Source organism: Balaenoptera musculus, chromosome 1 (assembly GCF_009873245.2).
Source record: "Balaenoptera musculus isolate JJ_BM4_2016_0621 chromosome 1, mBalMus1.pri.v3, whole genome shotgun sequence".
Classification (NCBI taxonomy): domain Eukaryota; kingdom Metazoa; phylum Chordata; class Mammalia; order Artiodactyla; family Balaenopteridae; genus Balaenoptera; species Balaenoptera musculus.
In genome coordinates this window covers 159,369,643-159,383,278 of record NC_045785.1, presented here as the reverse complement: position 1 = coordinate 159,383,278, position 13,636 = coordinate 159,369,643, and the positions used below count along the sequence as shown (strand labels likewise).

At 40.6% G+C, this 13,636-nt stretch overlaps 1 protein-coding gene across 2 annotated transcripts in view; it reads left to right on the top strand.

Annotated features, from left to right (window-relative positions):
- The window catches only part of SMYD3 (SET and MYND domain containing 3), a 711,719-nt gene that overhangs the window by 382,804 nt on the left and 315,279 nt on the right, over positions 1-13,636 (top strand). The window lies entirely within an intron of this gene.

The following is a 13,636-nucleotide window of genomic DNA, read 5'->3' as shown; positions in this document are numbered from 1 at the left end:
TAGGCTGTCTTCATTTCTTTTCATTCTTTTTTCTTTATTCTCTTCTGCAGCACTGAATTCCACCATTCTGTCTTCCAGGTCACTTATCCGTTCTTCTGCCTCAGTTATTCTGCTATTGATTCCTTCCAGTGTAGTTTTCATTTCAGTTATTGTATTGTTCGTCTCTGTTTGTTTTTTCTTTAATTCTTCTAGGTCTTTGTTAAACATTTCTTGCATCTTCTCGATCTTTGCCTCCATTGTTTTTCCGAGGTCCTGGATCATCTTCACTCTCATTATTCTGAATTTTTTTTCTGGAAGGTCGCCTATCTCCACTTCATTTAGTTGTTTGTCTGGGGTTTTATCTTGTTCCTTCATCTGGTACATAGCCCTCTGCCTTTTCATCTTGTCTGTCTTTCTGTGAATATGGTTTTTGTTCCACAGGCTGCAGGATTATAGTTTTTCTTGCTTCTGCTGTCTGCCCTCTGGTGGATGAGGCTATCTAAGAGGCTTGATGGGAGGGACTGGTGGTGGGTAGAGCTGACTGTTGCTCTGGTAGGCAGAACTCAGTAAAACTTTAATCCACTTTTCTGCTGATGGGTGGGGCTGGGTTCCCTCCCTGTTGGTTGTTTGGCCTGAGGCAACCCAACACTGGAGCCTACCTGGACTCTTTGGTGGGGCTAATGTCCGACTGGGAGGGCTTATGCCAAGGAGTACTTCCCAGAACTTCTGCTGCCAGTGTCCTTGTCCCCATGGTGAGCCACAACCACCCCCTGCCTCTGCAGGAGACCCTCCAACACTAGCAGGTAGGTCTGGTTCAGTCTCCCCTGGCGTCACTGCTCCTTTCCCTGGGTCCCGATGCGCACACTACTTTGTGTGTGCCCTCCAAGAGTGGAGTCTCTGTTTCCCCCAGTCTTGTCAAAGTCCTGCAATCAATTCCCACTAGGCTTCAAAGTCTGATTCTCTAGGAATTCCTCCTCCCGTTGCCGGACCCCCAGGTTGGGAAGCCTTATGTGTGGCTTAGAACCTTCACTCCAGTGTGTGGACTTCTGTGGTATAAGTGTTCTCCAGTTTGTGAGTCACCTACCCAGCAGTTATGGGATTTGATTTTACTGTGATTGTGCCCCTCCTACCGTCTCATTGTGGCTTCTCCTTTGTCTTTGGATGTGGGTTATCTTTTTTGGTGAGTTCCAGTGTCTTCCTCTCGATGATTGTCCAGCAGCTAGTTGTGATGCTGGTGTTCTCGCAAGAGGGAGTGAGATGTGCTCTTTCATTTTTAAAAGATTAGAATTAAAATGAACAATAATTAGGAGAGCAGTTGTCCTTGACAAAATGGGAGGTGTTTCAAAATTTATGATAATGCTGGAAAGTAAAGTCAAACAAACAAACATGAGGGAGGAATCTCAGTTCAGAGATCCCTGCTCAGTCAAAGCAGGGACTCTAACTGATTATTTTGTATCCCTACTGTAGTAGTGTGGTGAACAGGAGAGTAAAGAAGGCCATTCTTCATTTAGTCATTCTGTATCAACACTGAGTAAATACTTATTGAACAAGTTTTGTAAGTCAGGCATGGTGCTCTGTGTTGGTACCAAACCTGTGTGATACGTGGTCCCTGCCTTTCTTGTTCTCCCAGTCTGGCAGGAGAGGCAAATATGTGAATAGCTAACCACAGTTCTTTACTCAGTAGTGTGTGTGGAGTGTTCTGGAGACACACAGGAGGGAGAGGTTGGGTTGAGGATAATGATTTCACAGAACAAGTCACATTCAAGGTTGGCTGGCCTGTCACCCATTATTTATAAATCAAGATGTTGGTCCTCTAGTCAAGGTCATGAGCCAGACACTATGCCAGATGTTGAGGATATAGAGATGAACATGACATACTCCCTGCTCTCAGAAACAGGGTTTTATAGAAGACAGATACATATACAGATGATTAAAATTCAACAAGGAGAGCTGTGAGTGGGATGCTGGCAGAGGGAGAAGGGAGACACAGAAAAGGAGAGCCTCACTTGGTCTGGGGAAGAAAGGGCCAGCAGAGACCACATGGGAGTGACCCTTGAGCTTAGGATGGGGGCTAGGAATTTAGTAAGCCAATAGTGGGTGGATTGGGGTCTGGTTTCAGGCAGAGAAACCTGATCTATGAAAATTTGGGGCATGGTAGCGAATAGAATTCTTAGGAAAAATGGTGTAGCCTGTGACAGAGGTGAAGTTGGAAAGCATGTGACAGAAGGTGGAGCAGGATTTGGGACATCTGATGGGTAATGGAGAGTCATTCAGGAGAGAGTGTATTAGTTAAAACACTTAGCTGCTAGAAACAGAGACCCAACTACAGTGACATAGATATAGGCACATAAAGGAAACCAGGCAAGTATTGCAGGGCTGGAATAACAGCTTTAGAAAGACCTCAGAGGTCCTGGCTGAGTCTGTTTTGGCCGTGCTGCACCTGGCTTTCTTCTTGCAGGTCCTACATGGTTCAAGGCAGCTGTTGGAGCATCAGCCATTGTTTCTGCACTGAAGAAGGCAGAGAAGCCAACAAGGGCTCATGCCCTATGCCTTTGAAGTAATCATGCTATCGTAATTATTAGCTTCTAAGTTCCTAACAGAAAGACACCCTGTCATAGAATACATGCATTTGACCAGTGGTGAGAAATACTATTATTGCACTGTTTTTTAGGAATAAAGGAACCCAATTTTTAAAGAGTAATTTTTTTACTGTAAATGTGAAGTTGCTGGCTGCATGCATGACAGAATGGATTCCTAAGTTGCTTCCTACTTAACGGAATAAGTGCCTTGTCAGCACTGGGTTTGCATAACCTGACACATGGATCGGATTTCAGGATGTACATGAAATGAGTACTGTGGCAAAATGAAAAACTCCTTTAAAAAAAAATGAGTTAATCAAGTCTTAATGCCAGTCTGGATTTTGGATTCTGTTAACCTGGCTTCGAGATATTTTTGTCATCTGGGGAACCTGCTTCCTGTGTCCTGTTGAAGCAGAAGGGGGCAGCAGAGAAATCAGTTGGAAAGTCAACAGCCTGGTTTGCTTCCTTCTAATAGAAGTGGTTGTACCATATAAATATGCTGAAAGGCAATGAAAGTTGAAATTAATACCCTTTATTTATTTAAACCTACAAATTATTAGAAAAAATTAAAATAACATGATTTAGATTTCTACTTGTCAGTTTTAGCTTAGTTATACATATGTTGCAAAGTAGATATAATATTTGTGGGTTTTGTTGTTGTTCTAAAATCTGACAAGCAAATGTAGAGTGTGTTATTTAATGCAGTCCTGCTTTCGATGAGGCTTGTTTCCCACAAGATATCCTGTGTGTTTATAGAAAAGCAGATGCTCCAGTGGGTTTTGGTGGTTTATTTTAATATGTTTATCCTTTGGAGTTAGAGTTTCTAAGGAAAACCATCTCATTTCTTGTTAAAACAAAGGGGAACTTAATGCCGTTTGACCAAATTTTGATTTTTAGAGTCAGAGATCTAATTTTTTGTTGTTTTATTTAAAAAATATTGCCTGCATAAAATTTTTTTTTTCCTATTTGTTGCAAGGAATGAGGTCTAAGCTGACTGATTGTTTTCATGCCCTTGACCTTTGAAAATATGTTACCAAATTAATTGAAGCAATACTATTTTTCTGTAAAGGATGGCTTAAGTCCTGTCAATGGGCCTGGCTAACTAGTTTTATTTACTGTGTATGAAATCTATCCTTGTTTCTCATTAATATTTGATATTTTTTCCCTATGATGAAGGACAGTAAAACAGCAGAGCTAAGGGCTTCTCTCTGAAAGAAGAGATATACCATCAAAATACCATCACTCTGGTATTTTGATGCATTCTGTGTTTAAGATAAAGAACAGCGTCTAGTGCTTAACAAGTAACTAGTACTTCTTTTATCTGGTTTATAAGTGAAAAGAGGAATCATAAAGTTTTACAGGATCTCCCTCTGCAAGGGAACCAATGAAGATAAAGCTGCAGTTCTGTTCTAAATCTATTATGTGTGTTGTTTTTATATTGTGGTAAATTTAACCTATTGATTTCATTGTTACAGCCCTATTTTATAAGATAAACTGTGAAGGAAGTGGCCTCAATTGAGAAGTGTTAGTTGTGCTCTAAAGGTTACGATGTGTACCATGGCCTAGTGTCAAACAGGAAGTGTGTATGTGTGTGTCTGAATCTCAAGGTGCTTCATGCGTAGGATTACAGTTCATTCTTACCGACAGCACTCAGTGGCTCATCTGGTCCATCTCCTCTTGACCCCAGTCCTTCTCACTCTAACCCTGTGTGGAAGGTGTCATTTGGTAAGTGCTAATTGTTCAGAAGTAATGGGGCTGACTTCATCAAGGAACAGTTGTTACCTTTGTGGTCATCTATGACTCCAGACCACATCCTTGACCACATTATGGGACAGCTGTCTAGTGCACATGTGCTGACACCAGACTGCTCTTTCCTCTCAGGTGTATTTGCTCTCTTGAAGTCACAGCTCACTGAGCTCTTTCCCTTTTTAGTTTTTTTTTTAATTATTTTTTTCTGTCTGTGTTCTATTTTGGATATTTTCTATTGCTGTGTCTTCAAGTTACCCTCCATGAATCTCATCCAGTGCATTTTTTAAAAATAAATTTATTTATTTATTTATTTATTATTTATTTTTTGGCTGCATTGGGTCTTCGTTGCTGCACGCAGCTTTCTCTAGTTGCAGCAAGCTGGGGCTACTCTTCGTTGCGGTGCACGGGCTTCTCATTGCGGTGGCTTTTCTTGTTGAGGAGCTCGGGCTCTAGGCACGCAGGCTTCAGTAGTTGTGGCACGTGGGCTCAGTAGCTGTGGTGCACGGGCTTAGTTGCTCCACAGCATGTGGGATCTTCCCGAACCAGGGCTCGAACCCGTGTCCCCTGCATTGGCAGACGGATTCTTAACCACTGAGCCACCAGGGAAGCCCCCTCATCCAGTGCATTTTTCACTTCAGACGTTGTGGTTTTCATCTCTAGGAGTTTGATTTGGGTCTTTTTAAATGTCTTCCTCGTGTCTAATTTCTCGAACATATGGAATACAATTATAATATCTCTTAGTGTCCTTGTCTGTTCATGCTAACATCTGTGTTGGTTCTGGGTCCATTTCATTGATAGCTTTTTTCTTCCTCATGGATTGTATTTTCCTGATTCTATCTATGCCTAATAATGTTTGAATGCAGGCTAGACAGCCATTATTTTACCTTTTGGAGTGCTGGATATATTTGTATTCCCTCAAAGTATTCTTGAGCTGTTTTTCTGGAACATAGTTAAGTTACCTGGAAACAGTCTGATTTTGTGGAGTCTTGCTTTCAAGATTTACAGGATGGTACCAGATCAATGTCTGGTCTTGGTTAAGTCACTGAAGCAAGACTCTCTGAGTCCTTTTCCAGTGCCCTATGAATCTTGAGGTTTTCTCCTTGGGCTGATGGGAGCAGATTTTTGGCCTTGTTTGACTGCCTGGTACTGTTACCTCCAGTCCTTTCAGTTGGTGTGTCCCCAGGCTAGGGTAGCGTCCTCATGTGCCTGTACTGATCAGTACCGTGTTGAGTCCTGAAGGGTGAGCACTGGCAGATTTGTAGAGTTCCCACTGTGCAGTTTTGTCCTCTCTGGCGTTCTGACCTGTGAGGTCCAGCCCTTTTGGTCTCCTTCTACACTCAACTTCATCATCTTATCTCAAGGAATCCACCAGGCTTCCCTCTTCTTGCACCATAACTCTCTTCAGTAAACTGGGGCCATCTTTTTGTTCTTTTCCCGTCTCTCAGTGATCCTGGTCTTCGTCTCCTAATGTTCAGTGTCATGAAAACTTTTTTTTTTTTCATATTTTTCATATACTTTGTCCAGGTTTTTTATTGTTTCATGTGGAAGGGTAGATCCAATTCTTATTACTCCATCTGGGCTGGTAGGTGGAGTTTCTCTATCTAAATTCTTAATGCCATCCACTGTTCAGAACCCATCTGAACTTAGTGTTTTTTCTCTCCTCTTGATAATGGAGTTCTGTTAGTACTGGTATACGTTTAAGATATAGGTCCCACCCTGGAAAACTACACAGCATCCCCAAGAAGTCCCAACCCCATGCTGCCTAGTGGACTTCTCTTCCTTTTGTGGATTCCTAAACAGGTTTACAGGGAGTGCCAAGAGGATGGCCAAGTCTCTGCCTATTGATGGTGACTCAGCATGGAGTGGACATTCTGAAAAAGAGCAGAATGAGGTGGTCATTTCTAAGCAAATATGTTTATTACTCCCCACAGACTCTTTTGAAAAGGTTCAAGAATGAGATTGTAAGTTGCCGTACTTTTAAAGTCTCTCTGTGTGCCAGTCTTGACCGTACAGGTGCTGAAGATACAGGGTGAGTGAGAAGCAGATGTCCTAGTCCATGGGAAGCTCTGTCTATGGGAGAAACAAATACGCAGATATTAAATTGTAATAAAATGTGATAAGCTGTGGCTTTTTTATTTAACGACCTAGGCAACAGAGACAGTCTCTGTCGTTCCTTGCACCATTTTAACATAAGCTGAACAATACCCATCCTGGTGCTTTTATGTACTTTGGATTTCTTGGTGAAAACAAAGTTCTCTATTTTATCATTTATCAACAAACCATCAAAGAGCAAAAAAATATTTTAAACATTTCTTCTTACCAAGACTGTCTCCGGGTGACACTTTTTATCAGTTTACTAATTTGTAGTCATCTATGTAGAATTTGCTGTTTGTTTATATAATTTTTCAGATTGGTGACGAGTTTTATTCTGTTTACCATGTGGAGCATTTCTAAGCCTTGATCTTTCAATATGTATTCCCTTTGGCAGCAATTCTAGTGGAAAAAATAGGATTGTCTCTTTTTATTAAATCTCTTCTATTTTCTATAAAACAACTGTGAGATGTTGGGTTTTCATTGGTATTTTAACCTGTGCTTTAAGAAGCAGAATTATTTCTGTAAAAATACATTATAGAAGCATTGCTATTCTCCAGGATATTGTTAAATGAAATAGTTTCTTTTCCAGGTATATTTGAAAAAGTACATTAGTATACCTAGCTTTTAATTTTCTTTGTTTTGTCTTTTGATACCAAAACAAACAAACAAAATAGTACTTCTCAAAGCTTGGGTTTTCAAAGCACACATAATCCACAATATAAATTTTTCAGTAGCCTTGTCTTAACGTTGCACATGAAGGAAGAAACACTGGACCTATTTAGCTCTGATCCTTTTCTTGGTAGCAATCTATGAATATCGTCATTTCTCTTAAAGAAACCTAATTATTAACCTAGTTTAGTAGACTCTAGTAAAGAATTGATTTGGGAGAAACAAAATAAAGTAATCCAATAGTACAGTCATTGTAGAACCAAAAATTTAACATAGATTTATTAGAACATTTGGCCACTTTTAAATTTCTTCCAAAATTGACCAATTTTGAATTTTTTCACAATAGTCAATGGAAATCCTAGAGAAAACAGCTCAAATTTTGGCAACAACAAGGAAATGAGGGTTGGCTCCTCTTTCTGCCTGGTAATTTACCTTATCTTTTGAAGAATAAACTCATAAGGGTAAATTTGGTAGTGTTTATAAATGCAATACAGCCTTAATCCTAGGATGACTTAGTAATTAGCAATTTTAAGTGTGTAGGGAGTATGCACCCACTCTATCTAGGGTAAGTACTCCTTATTGAATACTACAGAATCCTTTCCCTAAGCATAGTATAGTACAAGTAATATTCCTCCAAAACTAACTTCTGTGCAGTATGTATAAATTAAGAGCTGGTTAATAAGCAGCTCTTGATGGCCTATCTTGTATTAGCCATAAACTGAGCAGACCTGTTGCTAACTATATTGTTCACCCTACATAGTAAAATAATGTGGGAAAAAGTACTGTCATTGATCCCCTCCAGATAGATGGCTGTGATTGTGATATTACATAAACGAGCAGAATGCTGTGGGGATGCAAAGAGGAAGTCCACTGTTTTGGTGACTGTTGGGCACTCCTCCTTGTCAAGAGGAGCCCAGAAAGAAGGATCACTCATGAGCTGTATAGAGACATTACCCACCTGAAGGAAACCAGTCCTCCTGATGTAGAGGAGCTTATATAGAGGAATGATAGATATGGAGCTCAAGTGAACTTGTTCTTGAGCAAAGCTATCCAGAAGCGTGTTAAGGAAAAGCAAAAGATTCTTCAGGCTGCACTGAATTCTGTCACCGTAGGCATTCCTTGTTTGTGTGGCGTGGAAGGAACCTCTGCTTGCCCAGTGTGGCTTTTACTAGCCGCACTGGCCCACGTGGATTGCCTTCAAGATCATTTGCTCCTGAGTCAAAATAAGAGGGAGGGCATTCAACTTAGGAAACCTTAAGATGGGTGTAACACTGGTAGAACACTGGCTATTATGGCTGGGATCACTTAGAGCATCAGTGGTGAAAACACCTGGATTCTCTTAACTAAGAAAAACATAAGTTGTCTTCTTTTGGGGTTAAAACTTCTTAATGAGCTATTAGGGGGGTATGAAAGCTCCAGGCATGTCTCTATCATATGAATACCATGCTCGAATATCATGCTGTGCTTAAATGCTGTGCTGGGTGAGGGTCTTTGGTGAGGCTTAATTGTCATTTCTGTTGTATTTTATATTTGTTTCTCTTTGTGAGAGGATATGGTGATTTATCTCTTAGACAATGAAAGAGGAAACATCCTAATGAAGGTTCTTTCTTAAATTTGTATTGGAAAAATATCTAAAATTATAACATCTTAATTTTCATAGTTTAGAATCCTTACATGGAATTGTAGTAGTTTAAAACTGGAAGGGACCTAAGCGATTATCTGATTGGACTCTTATTTTACAGATAAGAGACTGAGTCCCCCAAACGTTAACTGACTTGTCCAAGGCCACACGTCTAGAGACTAAGCCAAGACAGAACCTGATTCTGATTTCTAGACCCATGACCCTTCCTCAGTGGCGTGTAATTCGCAGTTTCTGTTTACTTGTTGCTGAGGTCTGCCACCTCTGAGAGTCTGTCTACCCGGGAGTAGGTGTACATTGCCAAATGAGAAACAGCTTGGATGTGTGTCCTGTTGTGGCTGCAGCTGGAGCTCTGACTGTATGAACGCATCACCACCCCTTGTTTTGTCTCCTGCTCCTACTCTTATCCTAAGAGTCCCGCCTTCCTGTAGCATTTAATGGGGAGTCCTGGGACCTTGCCAGAAAGCACTTACTCCTGTGCCCTCGCCCGAGGCTCTGCTTCCTCTTCCGTGCTCCCAGGTGGCAAAATGACATCCTCACCGTGAGGCTCGGCCTCTTTCCACCTGATCAGCAGCCTGGTATGCATCTGTAGCCTCAGGAGACATTTGTTTTAGTGAAGAAAACAAACTTGGAGACCAGGGCATCTATAATCAGCGGTTCGGTTGTGAGTGAGAACTTGGTAAGAGAGCTCTATTCATGTTTTGTTGAGAGCTGGGTGTGTGAGGCTGTCGATGAAACCTGAATTTTTTTTAGTGTAGGTTAATGACTTTCCTGGAGGCAAGCAAACAATTAATGTTTTCTTGACCATACAGAGATTTCAGCTGAAGAGAGATTAAAAAAAATTCTTCTGCTTCTTAGAACACATTATATTTATTTTTTTATAATAAAATCTGACCTTAAGCTTAAAAATAAGTTTGTCAGAAGCCAGTCTTGTTTTTCCCTTGAGCTAACTTCAAACCTCAAATGCATTGCGAACTGCAAGGTGACGGCTGTGAAGCCAGCCTTAGAGGCTGATGCGGTGAATCGTAAAGAATCCATTTATAAACAGCCTCCCATTCCGGCTGTTTCCACGACTATAACAGTATTTCTTTATCAGGCCCAGGATAATTTTATCTTTCTAACATGGTACAGTACCAGCCTAATAGGCAGTAATTTTCCTTTATTAGACTTGTATTTAGGATGGATTAGTAATTCTCCTAGTTTATTCATCAGATTTTTATCAGATATATTCTTTGTATCGCATATCGTGCTAGGTTCTGGGAGATGACTAAGAAATGGCCTTTTTCTAGGAAGAGAAAAGACATATAAAATTACTCCAATATACTGAATACAGTTTTGTGGCATATGCAGAGTATTATAGCTGTGCAGGGCCAGATGTTAAATCTGCCCGGAGCCAAGGAAGATGACACAGAAGAGACTACACAGAAGACAGCACATTAGAAGAAAGAGAAAGAACTAGCTGGGCAAGGCCGAGGGGAAGGGGCCGTCTAAGGAAGGGAACAGCATGTACAAAGCACTGGCGGCTTGATAGAGCATGTGGGGGGTCTGTCAATACTGAGTTCAGTCTTATTGCTTCTGTGGCAGCTTGCTTGGGGGAAATAAAGCCAGTATTTGCTTTGCTGGTTGGGCTGAGCTCTACTCGTTAGTTTGAACTTCAGCCTCTACCCATCAGGAACTGTCGGAGGCTTTTAAGAAAGGGAGTGAAATCAGATTCTTGTTTGCGGAAAATATTTTAGTAGCTGACTAGTAAATAACGAAGGGTGTGTCTGCTGGAAGTCAGGGCGCAGGTGGAGAAGCATTTATAACAGAAGGTGTAGGGTGTGTGTTAAGCAGGCAGTGGCTGTGATGTCAGAACCAGTTTGGATGATGTTTTAGAGGGAGATCTGGAACTCAGTAAAGCAAGGAGCTTAGAAGAGGTGAACTTTAGAGACTAGGTTAATGTTGATGGCATTAATTATGGGAGGGCATAATCTCTGTGATTGTTGAGGTTGTAATTAAGGTTGTTTTCTGGGATTCCTGCATTCATAGCTAACCTGTGACCCTCCCTGGCATAGCTCTTGTGCTGTTTGTATTGTCATTGTCAGTTGTTCCCCTGGACCATAAACTGCGTGAGGTCAGGGACCAGTTTCACTTTGCTGTTGCTGTTGTTACTGCAGCGCCTGGTACAGTGTTTGGTGTGTAGTAGGTGCTTGGTAAGTACTTGGATGTTTTGATGGGTGCATCAGCCGCCTGCATAAGGAATTCCTCTCTTGAATTCTTCCTTTGCCCAAGATTTTTGTTTCTTGTCAGAAACAAGGCTAGCTAGTTCTAAAAGTCAGTTATAATTTTCAGTGTATGAGCCAGTTTCTCTGGACTTGCATTTTCCAGAAACTGCCCAGGCTTCTTAGCTCCGACTGTTTCCTTGTTGACAACTCACTAAAGTTCTTAGGACATATATATATATATATATATATATATATATATATATGGGGGCCCAGGACAGGCAGCCCCAAAATATGCCTCAATGGCATATTGATTATTTTGAATTAGAGTTCCTTAAGAAGCAGCCAATGCAAGAGGGACACTCTGACCCTCCTCTCTGTCCCCCTGGAAGCAGGAAATAAATCTGTCATGTGAAAGGTATACTCTGGGCATCTGAAGGTAGACGGATACCCCTTATTGCCAGATATAGGGAATTTGGGGCCAAGAGTCCTGTATAAACAAACCTATTAACTTCTTTAATTTACTACCCCAAGCCCAGACTCTGTTTAGATTCTTCACTAAGTAAGCATCCAAAGCCTAGGTTTCTTTGTCCTGTTGATTCCTCATAAATTTATGTTTCTTTGTCTAAAAAGTGTAAAAACTGCCTGCTTTGGCGACATCTTAGGTCCTATTTCCATGAGACCTCGTGCACATGAACTAAAATTTGTTTCTCTTCTGTTAATCTGTATTGTATCTATTTTATTATTAGTCTAGCCACAGGAGCTCAAGAAAGGCGGGGTGGGGGGTGGATTGCCTTCTCCCTAAAATATACATGTGTAAATATATACATATATATATTTTTCATCATTAACGTTGGCTACTTGAACCTATAACTCTGTGATATAAACTAATTCTTTTCTAGACTTGTTTATTTGGGAGTATTTTTTTAAAACAGTCTTGTGTTTATGGTCTTGAGTTAAATACACTTATAATCGCTGTAGGGGGTTCCCATGGCATGGCCACAGCTGGCGGTCTGGTGGGCTTTGGTATATGGCATTTGGAAGAATGATTAGTTTGCCAGAGCATTAGCCGTCTTTTGTACTGTTTCCATCTGTTTTTTGTCTAAAGAGACAAGTGTTGGAATTTTATTTATTTAAGGAACTTTGTTTGAGTTAGCTAATTTTCCCACTGTCCAAAATTCTGAGGGGAGTCATGAGCATCTCTTGCAAGGACTTACTCTATCCAGTTCTCGCCTGGCAGGGCAGAGGCAGGGGTGTCACTTTTATGGCGATCAAACACCTGATATTTTGATCTTTTCTGTGACTGAATTTTAAGAATTTGTGTACTTGCTTGATTCTGGTATAAGGCTATAAATTTTTTTTAAGTTATTTTATTTAATTATAGTTGATTTACAATGTGTTAATCTCTACGGTACAGCAGAGTGATTCAGTTATATATATCGGCATTCTTCTTCAGATTCTTTTCCAATATGGTTTATCACAGGATATTGAATATAGTTCCCTGTGTTATACAGTACGACCTTGTTGTTTATCCATCTTATATATAATATAAGATGTATTTGTATCTGCTAATCCCAAACTCCCAATCCATCCCCCTCACCCCCCTACCCCTTGGCAAGGGCCATATTTTTAAAGTACAATCACCAGTTGGATAAATTGGCTCTATTTTTGGTTTATTGTCTAAAGAAGGGAAAAATAGATATATTTACATTTCAAAAGTTTTCTCATTGAGAGCCTGTCCTGTGCCCAGCTCTTGCATTACTTTCTCCTATTTCACGTTCACACCAACCCTGCTTGAGCACTATTTTTATCCTCACTTTACTGTTCAGAACAATGTTTCAGAGAGCTTACGAAATCTACAAAACTTCCTTAGTGGTTAGTTATCAGAGGTTGTTTCAAACCCAAGTCTTCGTCCATGGGGAGAAGCTCATCTCAGAAGCTTCTGAGAAGCTGAAAGACTTGACCTCCCTTGGAAGGGGAGGCAGTCGTGCTGTGAAAGTCAACCAGAGGGGGACATTTCAACTCTTTCTTGGTAACCACGTAAATCATAAATTAATTATGGTACCTGGTATATTTAGGACTGTGCATTTTAAGAAATCAACAGTCTTTTGTCTTCTCTCTGTCAGTGTGATGTAGGGTCATGTAAGCACTGGTGACCTGCTCGCTTGTTGGCAGACATGGGAGCAGTTTTACTCCCTTTGCTGTTTGAAAACTCGTGATAATTTTTGCACTCTCATTGTGAGATGGATGCGTTCAGAAAACAGTTTTGAGAATACCTGTAGTAAACCAAAGCATAAGCGATTTCACCTTCAGTAAATTTAATTCCTGGCCTCGGCTTTAGACCACAGAAATCTTAAATGAGATATTTTGTTGCATGCTAATAACCTCAGGGATTGTATCTGCTGCTGCTGTGGTCTTTTGAGAAGGATTCTCCCATTGCAAAGGATGCCTTAATATAATGAATGGCAAGAAGTATCAGGAATATTTCTGAGTGTTTAAACCCATCTGAGGTTTATTAATTTTCCGGATATGCGTTAACATGGTTCCGTGAATAGGCACAAGGCCTAGAGAGTAGGATTAGGAAGGTTTCCAGGGACTCTGAACTTACGTCAAGCAAAACTGGCGCGCTAGGCAGCTAAGTCACCTGAACAAGGCAAAGACTTTGAAAGTGCTTTATTTCACTGCATAATGTTTGCAAATTTTATCCAATTAATTTACAGCTGCAG